Consider the following 14,079-nt stretch of genomic DNA (forward strand, 5'->3'; position numbering starts at 1 on the left):
CCTGAGGTTCCTGCCCTGACTGGCTACCACCAACCCATAGAGACACTGTCAGTCCTATAGGACTGGGTGTTCAGTTCTACTAGGACTGACTGACTGGACTGGACACAGGTGCGGTGGCCCTACCCACGCAAAATCAGGTAACTGAGGCAACCAAGAAGTATCAAAAACCTTAACCCAACATCGACAACAACTCCATAAGACCCTATCCTAGCCCTTGTGGAACAGTCTCATGAGTCTCTTGCCTAAATGGTTTTAGAGAATGGCCTGGCCCTAGATTGTCTATACCAACCAACGAAGGAGGGGTTTTTGCCTTTCTTAGAACCACTTGCTGAATGTACATCAACACACAAGTTCAAACCTACCTCCACCAGATGGCCCAAGAGGTTAAAATATTGCGTAATGTTACCTAAATCTTTTAAAAGATACCCAAGGCCCCCGAGATCACTGACCTATTTTCATGGCTGGTCTTTCCAAGTTGGCGACAATGGAAACAGACTGGATTTTAGACTGTTGCTTGTACAATTTTAGGATCTGTTACTATAGCCATCATCGGATATTTACTCTCTTGGCTACAATGTGCCCTATCCCTAATAACTCTATTAATTACCCTTATTAACTATCCCAACCAACTTTAAATTAACTAAATTAAAATTAATCAATACCCTGATTAATTTAAAAAATTCAAAATTTTTATGGAGAATCTACTTAACACAGAATACACTGTTGTAAGCATTTAAAGTATACAGTTCAGTGCCATTTAGTACAATGATTATGTCGTGTGGTTATCACCACTAACTAATTCCAGAACATTTTCAACACCCCCAAACAAACCCATACTCATTCACACTATTTTCTCCTAACCCAAGCCCATGAAAACAACTCATCTGTTTTCTCTCCCTATTGATTTGCCTATTCTGGACAGTTCATTCAAATGGCATCATGCTATCTGTGGCCTTTGTGGACGACTTCAGTGAGCACACATGTTTCAAGGTTCATCCATGGCCGAGCATGTAGCAGTAGCTTATTCCTTTTTATGGCTCCATAATGTCCTATATTATGAATAGGGCACATTTGGTTTATGCAGTCATAACTGGATAGAAATTTGGGTTTGTTCCACTTTTGGACCACTGTGAATAATGTTGCTTTGAATATCCATGGAAAAGTTTTTCTTTGAACATATGTTTCCAATGGTCTTTTGGACATACCAACCTTGTGACTCTCCTGGTCCATGGTAATTCTAGGTTTAAGATTTTTAAAAATGGCAAACTGTTTTCTGCAGTGGATGCATCAAATTACTTTCCCACCAGTAATGTATGTGGGTTTCCCATTCTCCATATCTTTACTAACACTTGTTACTTTCCATTATGTGGAGTATAGCCTTCATTTTGAGTGTGAAATAGTATCACACTATGCTTTGAATTTGCATTTTCTTAATGATTTATGATACTGAGCATCTATCTAGTGCTTATTGGCCATCTGTGTTTCACCTGGAGACATGTCCATTGCAGCTAGTTACCCATTTTCATTGGGTAACCAATGAAAATGGTTTCATTTCAAATTTCTTTGAATGAAGTTTCATTTCAAACTTCTTTGTTTTTTATAATTGAGTTCTAAGAGATCTACCCCAGGTAGATTCCATGGCTCCAGGCTCCCCGGGGGCTACTAGGAACTCAGGCCCGTGGCTTAGCACACCACCTGCCAGTTCCAGCAGCCATAGACAGCTCTCATGGAACCAGGCTTCTGACAGGCTTCTGCAGAACCAAGCCCCCAGCCCACCCAGGTGCTTGCTGACTCAGGCGGCCCCAGGCAGCTCCCATGGCACCAGGCACTGGCAGGTTCCCATGAACCCAGTCTTCCATCTTGACCCAGCGCCTGCTGGCTCCTGCAATCTCAGGTAGCTCCTGTGGCCCCAGGCTACCAGGAATCCAGACTTCTGGCCCACACCAGCACAAACTGTCTCTCATGGCACAGGCTTCTGGCAGGCTCCCGTGAGCCAAGACTCTCAGATCATCCCAGCTCTGGCCAACTCTCATGGCCCTGGATGACTCCTGTGGTCACAGGCTCTCAATGAGGACCTGCCAAACCAGGGTCCAGTGGGGTTACTCGTGAACTCAGGGTCCCAGCTGTGCCCAGGGCCAGACACAATACCGTGGACCCAAGCTTTCCACTCACCCCAGTACCAGGCTGCTCAAGGACTCCAGCAACAAGCCTGCCCCTGGACACCACCAGATGGCCTACCCAGGACCCCTAGATGGGCTGAATGTGAAGGCTTTGGTTTACTAAAGCCAGTCTGTAATAAGTGGAAGAAATGCCTACTTCCTCAAATTTGCAGACACCAATGGAAGGTCACAAGGATCATGAATAATCAAAGATCCATGACACCACCAAAGAAAAAGAATAAAACTCCAATGACCGACAAAGAAATGGAGATATAGGAACTATGTGACAAAGACTTCAGAACAATGCTCTTTGAGAAATTCATAAAACTCTAAGGAAACAAAGATAGACTACTAAATAAAATAAGGAAATAGTGCATGAACAAGTGAGAAGTTCAACATAGAAACAGAAATCGTTAAGGAAAAATAAACAGAAATCCTAGAGTTGAAGAACACAATGACTGAACTGAAGAATTCAATAGAGACCTTCTAAATCAGATTCAACCATGTACAAGAAATAATTAGTGCACTAGAAGATGTGTCATCTGAAATCATCGAGTCAAAGGAGCAAAAAGAAAAAAAAGGAACAGATAAGATTGGGGAAAGGCAGTGTGAATTATGGGATACCTTGAAAAGAAATAGATAAGCATTATTAAAATACCAGAGGAGAAGACAGGGAGAAAGGAAAAGAAAGTTGACTTAAAAAAGTAGCAGCTGACACCTTCCCAAATCTGGGGAGAGATGTAGACATCCAAGGTCCTGAAGCCGATCAGTCACCCTAAAATTTCAAACTAAAACATTCTTCTCCAAGACACATTGTAACAAAACTATCTAAACTCAAAAAAAGGATCAAACAACATGATCAAGTTCAACATGATGCAAATCAATGAATGTGATGCACCACATTGATAGAATGAAAGATAAAAATCCTAAAATAATCTCTCAAATCAGAAAAAGCAGTTTGACAAATTCAACGCCCCTTCATGATAAAAACTCTCAAGAAAGGGTTACAGAAGGAACATACCTAAACATAATAAAAGGTTTACATGACAAACCCACAGCTAACATCATATTGAACAGTGAAAGGTTGAAAGCTTTCTTGCTAAGACAAAGAACAAGACAAGGGAGCCCAGTCTCAACACCACTCTTCAACATACTGCTGCAAGTCTTAACCAGAGACATTTGGCCAGAGAAAGAAATATAAAGCATCTAAATTGGAAATGAAGAAACAAAGTGGTCTCTGTTTGCAGATATGATTTTATGTAGAGAAATACTTAAAGACTCCTCCCCAAACTGTTAGGACTAATAAACAAATTCACTCAAGCTGCAGGAGACAAAATCAACATATAGAAATCTCTTGCCTTTCTCTACACTAACAATGAACTATTTAAAAATGATATAAATGGCCGGCCCCGTGGCTTAGCGGTAAAGTGTGCGAGCTCCACTGCTGGCGGCCGGGGTTCGGATCCTGGGCGCGCACTGACGCACCACGTCTCCGGCCATGCTGAGGCCGAGTCCCACATACAGCAACTAGAAGGACGTGGAGCTATGACATACAACTATCTACTGGGGCTTTGGGGGAACAAATAAATAAATAAAAATTATTAAAAAAAATGATATAAAGAAAAAAATCCTATTTACAATGCCATCAAAAATAGTAAAATACTCATGAATAAATTTAACCAAGAAGGTGAAAGATCTAGAAACTAACAACTATAAGACACAGAGGAAAGAAATCAAAGACACAAAGAAATGAAAAGATATCTTATGCTCATGGATCAGAAGAATTAGTATTGTTAAAATGTTCATGCTATTCAATGCCATCTCAAGATTCTCTGCAATTCCTATTAAAATTCCCATGGCATTTTTCAGAGAAATAGAACAGATAATCCTAATATTCATGTGGATCCACAAAAGACCTCCAATAACCAAAGGAACCCCGAGAAAGAAAAAGCTGAAGGCATCACAATTTCTGATTTCAAATTTTATTACAAATCTATAGTAATAAAAACAGTATGATACAGGTATAAAATGAGACACCTAGACCAATAGAACAGAATCAAGGACCCAGAAATAAAACCACACACATACAGTTTGCTAACAGTTGACAAGTCAGCTAAGAAGACTCCATGGGGAATGGATAGTTTCTACAACAAATGCTGTTGGGAAAACTGGATAACCACATGCAGAAAACTGAAATTGGACCCCTATTTTACACCACTCTAAAAATGATCCCAAATTGAATTAAAGACTTAAAGGTAAGACACCAAATATAAAACAACTAGAAGAAAATATAGAGAAAAAAGCCCCATGAAACTGGTCTTGACATCGAGTTTTTTGGATATAATATCAAAAGTGCAAGCAACAAATGCAAAACTTAACAAGTGGGATGACATCAATCTAAAAAGCTTCTGCATAGCAAATGAAAAAATCGGCAAACTAAAGGGGTTAATATCCACAGTATATAAGAAACTCTTACAACTCAACAGCAAAGAAACCAACAAAACAATATGAAAATGGTCAAAGGACCTGAATAGATACTTTTCCAAAGAAGACATAAAAATGGTCAACAGGTACATGAAAAGATGCTCGTAATCACTCATCATCAGGGAAATGAAATCAAAACTACAATGAGATATCACCTCACACCTGCTAGAATGGTTATTCTCAAAGAGACAACAGACAACAAGTGTTGGCGAGGCTGTATAGAAGAGAGAACCCTGTGCACTGATGGTATGAATGTAAATTGCTACAGTCACTATGGAAAAAATATGGAATTTTCTCAAAAAAATAAAAATAGAAATATATATAAATGAGCAATTCCACTTCTGCTTGTATATCCAAAGGAAATGAAGTCACTATTCTGAAGAGATATCTGCACCCCCATGTTCATTTCAACATTATTCACAAACAGAGAACATGGACACAATCCAGGTGTCCCTCAATGGATAAATAGATAAAGAAAATGTGAGATATATGTATACATGTAATATATAATGGGATATTATTCAGCCATGCAGGAGAATGAAATCCTGCATTTTGAGATACCATGGATGGACCTTGAGGCATTGCGCTAAGTGATATAAGTCAGACGGAGAAAGACAAATACTATATATTCTCACTCATATGTGAAATCGAAAAAAGCCCAACTCAAAGGAATAGAGACAAGAATGGGTTTCCCAGGGTCCCGGGGTTAGGGGAAATGGGGAGATGTGAGTCAAATTGCACAAATTTCTAGCTGTAAAATGAACAAGTTTTGGGGATCTAATGTACAGCATGGTGATCATAATTAACAATACTATATTATAGACTTGAAATTTGTTAAGAGAGTAGATCTTGAAAGTGATCACTAGAAAAAACAAGTTAATTATGTGAGGGAATGGAGGTGTTAACTCAGGGTATTGTGGTAATCCTTTCACAAATCACCATCTTGAACACCTAAAACTTACATATGTTATATGTCACTAATATTTAAAGAAATCTAAAAAAAAAATCTCTCAACAAAGTAAAACCCAGGACCAGATGACTGCACTGGTGAATTCTACCAAAACATTTAAAGAAGTATTAAAAACAAGATTTCTTACACTCTGTCAAATATTGAAAAAGAGGGAACACTTCCAAGCTCACTTTACGAGGCCAGCATTACCCTGATACCAACACTAGACAAGGACACTAAAAGAAAATAAAATTACAGACCATTATCCCTGATGAACATAGATGCAAAAATCCTCAACAAAATACTAGCCAATTAAAAATGAATTCAATAGCATATTAAAAGAGTTATACACTACCACCAAGTGAAATTTATTCCTGGTATACAAAAATCGATCAATGTAATAAGCCACATCCAGAAAATGAAGGGGAAAAAAATGACCAACTCAATTGATGCAGAAAACCAATTGGCAAAATTCAACGCCCTTTCATGATAAAACACTCAACAAACTAGGAATAGAAGGAAAGTGCCTCAACATAACATAAGCCATATATGAAAAACACACAGCAAACATATTACTGAATGATGGAAGACTGAAAGCTTTTCCTCTAAGATCAGGAACAAGGCAAGGATGCTCACTTGCACCACTTCTATTCAACACAGTATTGAAAGTTCAAGCCAGAACCATGAGGCAATAAAAATAAATAAATAAATAAAAGGCATCTAAATTGGAAAGAAATAAGTAAAATGGTCTCTGTTTGAAGATGATATCATGTCGTATGTAGAAAAATCCAAAAGACTCCACAAAAAAGCCGTTTGATCTAACAAATGAATTCAGAAAAGTAGCAGGATACAAAGTCAACACACAAAAATCGGCAGCATTTCTATACACGAACCATGAGCTCTCTGGAAAGGAAATTACAAAAACAATTCATTTATAATAGTATCAGAAAGAATAACATGCTTAGGAATTAACTTAACCAAGGAGGTGAAAGGCTTACACCATAAAAACTACAAAACATTTCAGAAAGAAATTAAAGAAGACGTTCATAAATGGACACACATCCCATGTTCATGGATTGGAAGGCTTACTATTGTTAAAGTGTCAGTATTACCCAAAGCAATCTACAGATTCAATGTATTCCCTATCCAAATCCTAATGATATTTTTTGCAGAAATAGAAAAACCCGTCCTAAAATTCACATGGAATCTCAAGGGACTCAGAACAGCCAACAACAATCTTGCAAAAGAAGAACAAAACTGGAGGACTCACACTTCCTGATTTCAAAACTTACTACAAAGCTACAGTAATCAATAGTATGGTATTGTCATAAAGACAAACATAGAGATCAATGGCATAGAATAGCAAGCCCAGAAACAAACCCTCACATATATGGTCAAGTGATTTTTGACAAGGGTGCCAAGACCATGGAATGGAGAAAGGTTTCTTTTCAACAAATGGTGCTGGGAAAACTGGATATCCCCATGCAAAATCTTGAAGCTGGACCCCATCCAACACTAGATACAAAAATTAACTCAAAATGGATCAAGGACATAAATGTAAGACCTCAAACAAGAAAATTCTTAGAAGAAAACATGAGATTAAATCTTCATGACACCAGACTTGGCAATGATTTCTTGGATATGACACCAAAGGCACAGGTAACAAAAGAAAAACAATGGAAAAATTGAACTCCATGAAAATTTTATAAGTTGGTACATCAAGAGGCACCCACAGAGTGGGACAAAATATTCGCAAATCATATTTCTGACAAGAGACTGGTATCCAGAATATACAGAGAAGTCCTAAATTAAACAAATAAAAAACAAGCCAATTCAAAAATGGGCATGGATTTGAAGACTCCGTTGCTAAAGAAGACTTAGAAATGGCATATAAGCACATGAAAAGATGCTCAACACCACTAATCATTAGGGAAATGCACATCAAAACCACAATGAGACACCACCTCACACCCACTAAGTTGAGTGCTATCGAAAAGACAAAACAGCAAGTGTTGGCCAAGATGCGGCAAAATGGGAACACTTGTACACTGTTGATAGGAATGTAAAATGGTGCAGCTGCTATGGAAAACAGTGTGGATGTTCCTCCAAAAAATTGAACATAGAATTATCATGTGATCCAGCAATTCCACTTCTGCATATACACCCAAAAGACTTGAAAGCAGAGCCTTGAAGAGATATTTGTACACCCATGTTCATAGCAGTATTATTTACAATAGCTAAAACGTGGAAGCAACCCAAGTGTTTATTGACACATGAGTGGATACACAAAATGTAGTATATCCATACAATGGAATATTATTCAGTCTTAAAAAGGAAGCAAATTCTCCAATATGCTATACATGGATTAACCTTGGAGACATTATGCTAACTGAAATAAGCCAGTCACAAAAAGACAAATACTGTATGAACTGAGAGTAGTCAAATCATAGAGAGAGTAAGTAGAATGGTGGCTGCCAAGGGCTGGGGGAGGGGAGAAGGGAGGGTTATTGTTTAATAGGTATAGAGTTTCAGATTTACAAGAGTTATGTGGATGAATAGTGGTGGTGACTGTACAACTGTGGAAATGTATTTAACGCCATTGAAGTATACACTTAAAAATGGTTAAGATGAAACACTTTTTGTTATGTATATTTTGACTCAATATACAAAAAGGAAAAAAAAAGAAATGAGCTATCAAGTCACAAAAAGACATAGTGGACACTTAAATACATACTGCTAAGTGAAAGAAGCCAACCGGAAAAGGCTATATACACTGTTCCATAGTTTTCATATATTCCAATTACACGACATTCCAGAAAAGGCAAAACTAGAGAAACAGTATAAAGATCAGTGTTGCCAGGAGTTGGGGGGCAAGGGACGAAGAGGTAAAGCACAGGGATTTTAGGGCAATCCAACTCTTCCGTAGGATACTGTCATGGTGGATACATGAGATTATGCATTTGTCAAAATCCAAGTACATGACAGCAAGACAATGAACTTTAATGTAAACTACGGACTTGGTTATGAACGCTCTATGAGCATCAGCTCCTCACTTGTAAGGAATGGACTGCACTAACACAGGTGGTCAAGCAAGATGTTAACCGTAGGGGAAACTGTGGGGGAGGAGGGAGAAATGCTCTGCACTCTCTGCTGAATTTCTCTGTCCATCTAAAACTTTCCTAAAAAACAATCTATTAATTAAAAAATAATCAATGGAAGGTAGGGAGTGGGTAGAAATATAGACGAAACAGGAATATCAGAATATTAATAAATATTGAAGCTGGGTAATAGAAACATGGGGGGCTATCACACTTTTCTGTTTAATTTGTGTATGTTCAAGGTTTTCCACAATAAAACATTTTTAAAGCTCCAGATTAAATCTAGATTATATGTACAAGGAATCAAAGAATGTGAAGAAAACAGATATTTTTGAAGCAAGTACACTGAGGGAACGTGCAATCACACTGGATAGAGAGTGAACGTCCTGGTTCTACCAGGAAAGTTCAGAGCTCAGTGAGCAAGGCAGGTGACAGCACAGTCAGGGAAGTGACAGATAATGATCACAGAAAAATGTTTGCCCTCACTAATCACAGAAATGCCAACCATGGGCCCTGACAGAACTGCCCCAGGATTTATAATGTCATGACACCCAGAATTAGAGCGGGCTCAGGGACAGAGCACCACGTCCTGTGAGAATACCAACCAGCATCGGCTTTCTGGAGGGCAAATCTCCCTAACCCTGGAACCTGCAGGCCACTGGCTCGGCTGCTCTGTTGTATGGAATCTGTCCAAAAACAAAGGGATTGGGTACAGATGATGGACTGAATAAACACATGTAGAGCCCCTTTGACATAGAATCCCTTAAAAATGACCCAAAGATTCCTTCATTGATGAACAAATTCATAATAGCCTTGGGAACCATCAAGAGAGCCGACATTTTGATGAAAACATCAAAGAGAGTCAACAGTTGGTGATCGGAGATCCCAGTGGGGAGCTCCATGTGAGCCATGAAGACCAAGCCACAGTGTCCTCTCTCCCTCTCCCTCCTCCCCCTGCCGTTCACCTAACACCTTCTGCATCGCCCCTCCACTCCCAACCACTGCCCACCTCACGCTCCAGGAATACAGGAGCAGAGGCACAGGGCGCCCTTTCCACGACCACATCTGTCCTCTTGCTCTCTGCCCGTCACCAGGCAGCGGAGCTCTCTTGACATTAGTACAGCCATGTTTGGCCGCTCCATTGACCTACAGCCACCAGCACAAAAAGAAATATAAAAGCTGCTTTCTGCATGGTGGGAACTGGCCCTTCTCCCATGGAGATGGTTGCAATGTGTAAAAAATTCAAGGCCCCTCAAGCGCCGCAGCCTGGGGCAGACTGGCCATCTGAGCTAGGCTGGGAGGATAAGCAGGGTAAACAATGCACGTACACAACTACTGGGCTGGGACAATAGCCAGAGGGTGGGGCTCAGTGCTAGTACGCCACTGATAACCATTTGTGCATGGGAACATTGAATGCTCTCTCTGTAAACTCTGTAACTGCTTATATAAACTGCTGGAGACTGAGACACGGTGAGAGTTCCACCTGTGGAAGAGACGCCTTGCCCAGGACTGTGATTCCCGCCCAGCAGTGTCAATTGACAGGACTCTCCCAGCAGTGGGGCATGGATGTTGTGAGTAATTGATTTATTGTGAAGTAATTGATCTGATGTGTTCTCTTTTCAGTCAACCTGGTGTTTCTCTTTCTGGTTGATTTGTGTCATTTCACTTCAGTCGATCTGGTGTTTCCTTATCCGATAGATCTGATGTTTTTCCCTCTTATTATATGACCTATTCAAATGTGCTGCTATCTCAGCCGATGGGGATGTTTTCCCTTTCCAGTCGAGCTGGTGTTTTTTCCCTCTTATTATTTGACCTATTCAGATCCGTTTGCGGACTATCACCTTTACCATCCTCTCTATAATAAAATATACCTTCAGTCCATTTGTTTGGAGTGGAAAGTTTCTTTTACCTCTCCAATCGAATCCCCAAACCTCTCATAACAGGAGCCCAGCCCGGCACCTCTTCAGGGCCCAGCAGACTCCTCCTCCCTATCTGGTCCTACCTGCAGCACAGACACCTTGTAGCTAATCTCCGCCTTACAAACAAAACTCTCCCTTGGACCCATGCTCCCTTTTGGTTATTGTCCACTTTCCCAACTCCCCTTCATGGCTAAACCTCTTAAATAAAGTGCCTCATACCTACTGCCCTCCCATGGCTTCCCTTCCCCCACTCTAGACCCAGCTTTATTCTCACCCTCTCAAGGAGACTGAGGTCACCAGTGATCCCATGTGGCCGAGTCCAGCCATCTTTTCTCCATTCTGATCAGAGCTGTATCCCATCCAGCTGAGCACCCTTCCTTTCTGCAATACCCTTTCCCCTCATGGTTCCTGCAACTTCATGCTCCACCATTTCAGGCCCCTTTCCTGGACCCTCTTCAGCTACACCTCTGCAAACACTGCCTGCTCCTAGGCTGGGCCCAGGGCCCTTCCACAGCTACAGTGTCTCCAGGAAACCTCATTCAATTCCACGTTTTTAAATATCTCTGACCTCATCCCGACTCTGCTGACACACCAATGCAACTTTAAGAGGTTAGGTGCTAGCTCCCCAGCATCAGTACCTAAGGACTATCTCAGACTCGATTCGTCTCAAAATTTCACTGTCATATGAGTTCCAAAATAGCATCAAATCTTTCCAAAAGGAGGAAAAATTTGGATACAATAAACAGTTGTGAACAAAGTAACCAATAAAACGTATACTTACATCCAATCCTGGTTGCTTGATGGGGAAAATAAAAACACAGAACTAAGATCAGATATTCTCAAGCCGGGGACCGGAAGGTGATGAGTTGGGAGTGTAAAACACAGGAACTGATCAACTCTAAGCATTTACAGAAAGAGAGGCAGAAATGGTTGTTCCTAAAAGCTGAAAGACACCCACTAAAGGAATAGAAAAATCATGAGAAAACCTAACAAATTAAAAATTAAATTAAATGGTAGACTCACATTCCAATTTATCAATAATCACAATTGTAAATAGATCAAATTGCTCTATAAAAACATGAAGGTTCTCAAGTTGAGTTAAAATATTGTTATAAAATAAAGGGATATAATATGGTTGAAAATAAGGAGATAAAGAAATAAGACTTTAAATGGGACAAAAAGGGGTTCTCTGTGTTGATAACTGTCAGGGACACTTATGCACCTAACAATATGGTCTTGAAACATAAAGCAAAACTGGACAAACAAGAAGACACAGGCACCCCAAGGGAGGTGCCTTCCCTTTCCACAGGGAAACCTACCTTACCTCTCTTAAAAAGCCACAGGTCAAGTGATACAGTAAGTTAGGAAACAGATCTGCTGACAAACACAAAAAAGCTAGATCTAGCCTCAGCCCCAGGGACAACGTAAGCATCTAGTGGAGAGCGAACATTCTCCTCAAACCACGATGAAACAGTCACCACAATGGACTGTGTGCTAAGCCACAATGAAATCTCTAAAGAGTCCAAAAAGCAGAAATCTATAAGTGACTATATTACTGGAACTTAAAGCAATAAAAGTAAAAAATAATCACAAAATATTGGCTCCCCTCCCCCAACATAGCCACTTGAAAATCTGTCCACACCCTTCTAAATCTCTCAGGTTAAAGAGGGAATCCAGACAGACAGGAGAAACTCTTTAGAAATGAACAGCAATGAGAGCAGCATGAGGCAAATCCATGACGTGGGGACAAGGGGACAGAAGAAGGGACACAGCCTCCACTGCAGGTATCAGGGAATATCACCTGTACAGCAAGCTGAGCACTTCCCTCCAAGAGCCAGAACAACACCACAATAAAACCAATGACAGCAGAATGAAGGGAGAATTCACCAGACAGGAACAACAACATAGACCTGAGCAATGGAGTCAAGGGCTGGCTGTCTGGAAAGACCTGTAACAGTGAGAAACCTTGGTCAGTCTGACCAAGAAGAACAGACAAAGGCACCAAGAGGAACAGACAAAGGCACCAAATTGTACCATCAGGTACGAGAAACTACAGAAACAGCTTTAACGTGATAGGAGAACATAGTGGATAACTCTGACCAGGACATCAGTGGTCCTCAACTGGAGCCGTCCTTCCCATAGGATGCATCTGGAAACATGCGGGATGGGTTTTGTTTCTTGTTTTGGGTTGTCCTACTGGTTGTTGCCCCGGGGGTCCCGGAGATCCTGAATAGCCTGTCACATAGACCCGTTTCCCTCTTGAAGTGTTACTGACATCTGGGAAGACAAGCACTGATCCAGATTAAATGAGCAATGTGGTAGGAAAATGTTTTCCATGGATGTATAACAGGGAAAAGATGGTACCCTCAATATGTAAGGAATATCGAGAAACCAATGTTTACAACTACTAAACTGTAAGAGAGCAGGAAAATCAGAAACATAGCAAAGAAACACACCAAAAATATATCCAACCTATTTGTACAGGTGGAGAAATATGTAGGTAAAGCACAGGAAACAGTGGAGGAGATTACACACCAAATTTTACTACCGACAAGGAATAAAAGTTGGGAGGTAGGTGAGAAATAGGAGTTTTTACCACTTCTTAGCTTATGTATTTCTCTAGTGTTTTAATTTTTACAAAAGAGAATGTATTCTACTCAAAAAGATGTTTCAAATTTTAAAGAAATTATTAAAATGTTCAAAATGACTTCAGTTCAAGGATATTCATTAAAACATGTATGGAAAGCACCTCCCCATAATGTTAAGAGTCTCCTATAACTTTTCCAATAGTTTACTATGTCGATTTTATTTCACATTTAGATCCTAACTCATTGGAATTTACATTTGTGTGAGGGATGCAACAGAAGCTGATTTTCTCCTGTTCAAGTGGAAAACCAACTATCCAGGCACCATTCATTGAGTAGGTCTGGCTTTCCCAGCTGACCTGCAATGCCTCCTTCCCCACCTGCTAAACCCTGACAACTACCGGTGCCTCTTGAGCACCCTAGAGCGAGCGGGGTGAGCTCTGCAGCCTGGGCTCCCTGTGTGCAAGGGGCGGCTACCAGCAGAGCCTTCTCCCAAGACAGCAGCAGGCATGCTGCACACAGAGGTGCTCAGGGGCCGTCTGCTGTGGAGCAGGAAACTCCTCATGAGGAGCAGGCAGTGGGGGAGCCCTGAGCCCCAGGACTGACCTCGGCTGGGGGCAGCAGGCTGCTCAGTTAGGGAGCCCCTCCCTTCAGCTCGTCCAGCTCCTCCTGCAGCGTGTGCACCTGGCTGTCGGCAGCTGCCCCTCTTCAGCTCGCTGTCCTTCTCCACCTGCTCCTGCAGGCGGCACCCGTGCTCCTGTTCCCCCGGGACCAGAAGCAGTAGGAGTGCAGCGAGTCCAGGAGTTCTTAGGCCCCAGCGCTGACAGGATGACCCCGCTGAGGGACCTGGGGCCGGTGTTGCTGTGTTCATCCTGCACATCTTCC

General features: G+C 41.0%; 1 long non-coding RNA gene across 2 annotated transcripts in view; it reads right to left on the bottom strand.

Annotated features, from left to right (window-relative positions):
* LOC131423083 (uncharacterized) overlaps positions 1 to 13,854 on the bottom strand; it is a 48,124-nt gene extending 34,270 nt beyond the window's left edge. For both annotated transcript variants that reach the window (XR_009224215.1, XR_009224216.1), the window contains exon 1: positions 13,801 to 13,854. This is a non-coding gene — a long non-coding RNA (uncharacterized LOC131423083). The remainder of the gene's footprint in view (positions 1 to 13,800) is intronic.
* Between the last annotated feature and the right edge of the window lie 225 nt (positions 13,855 to 14,079).

The sequence above is a fragment of the Diceros bicornis genome, chromosome 27 (assembly GCF_020826845.1).
Source record: "Diceros bicornis minor isolate mBicDic1 chromosome 27, mDicBic1.mat.cur, whole genome shotgun sequence".
In the NCBI taxonomy this organism is placed as follows: Eukaryota; Metazoa; Chordata; class Mammalia; order Perissodactyla; family Rhinocerotidae; genus Diceros; species Diceros bicornis.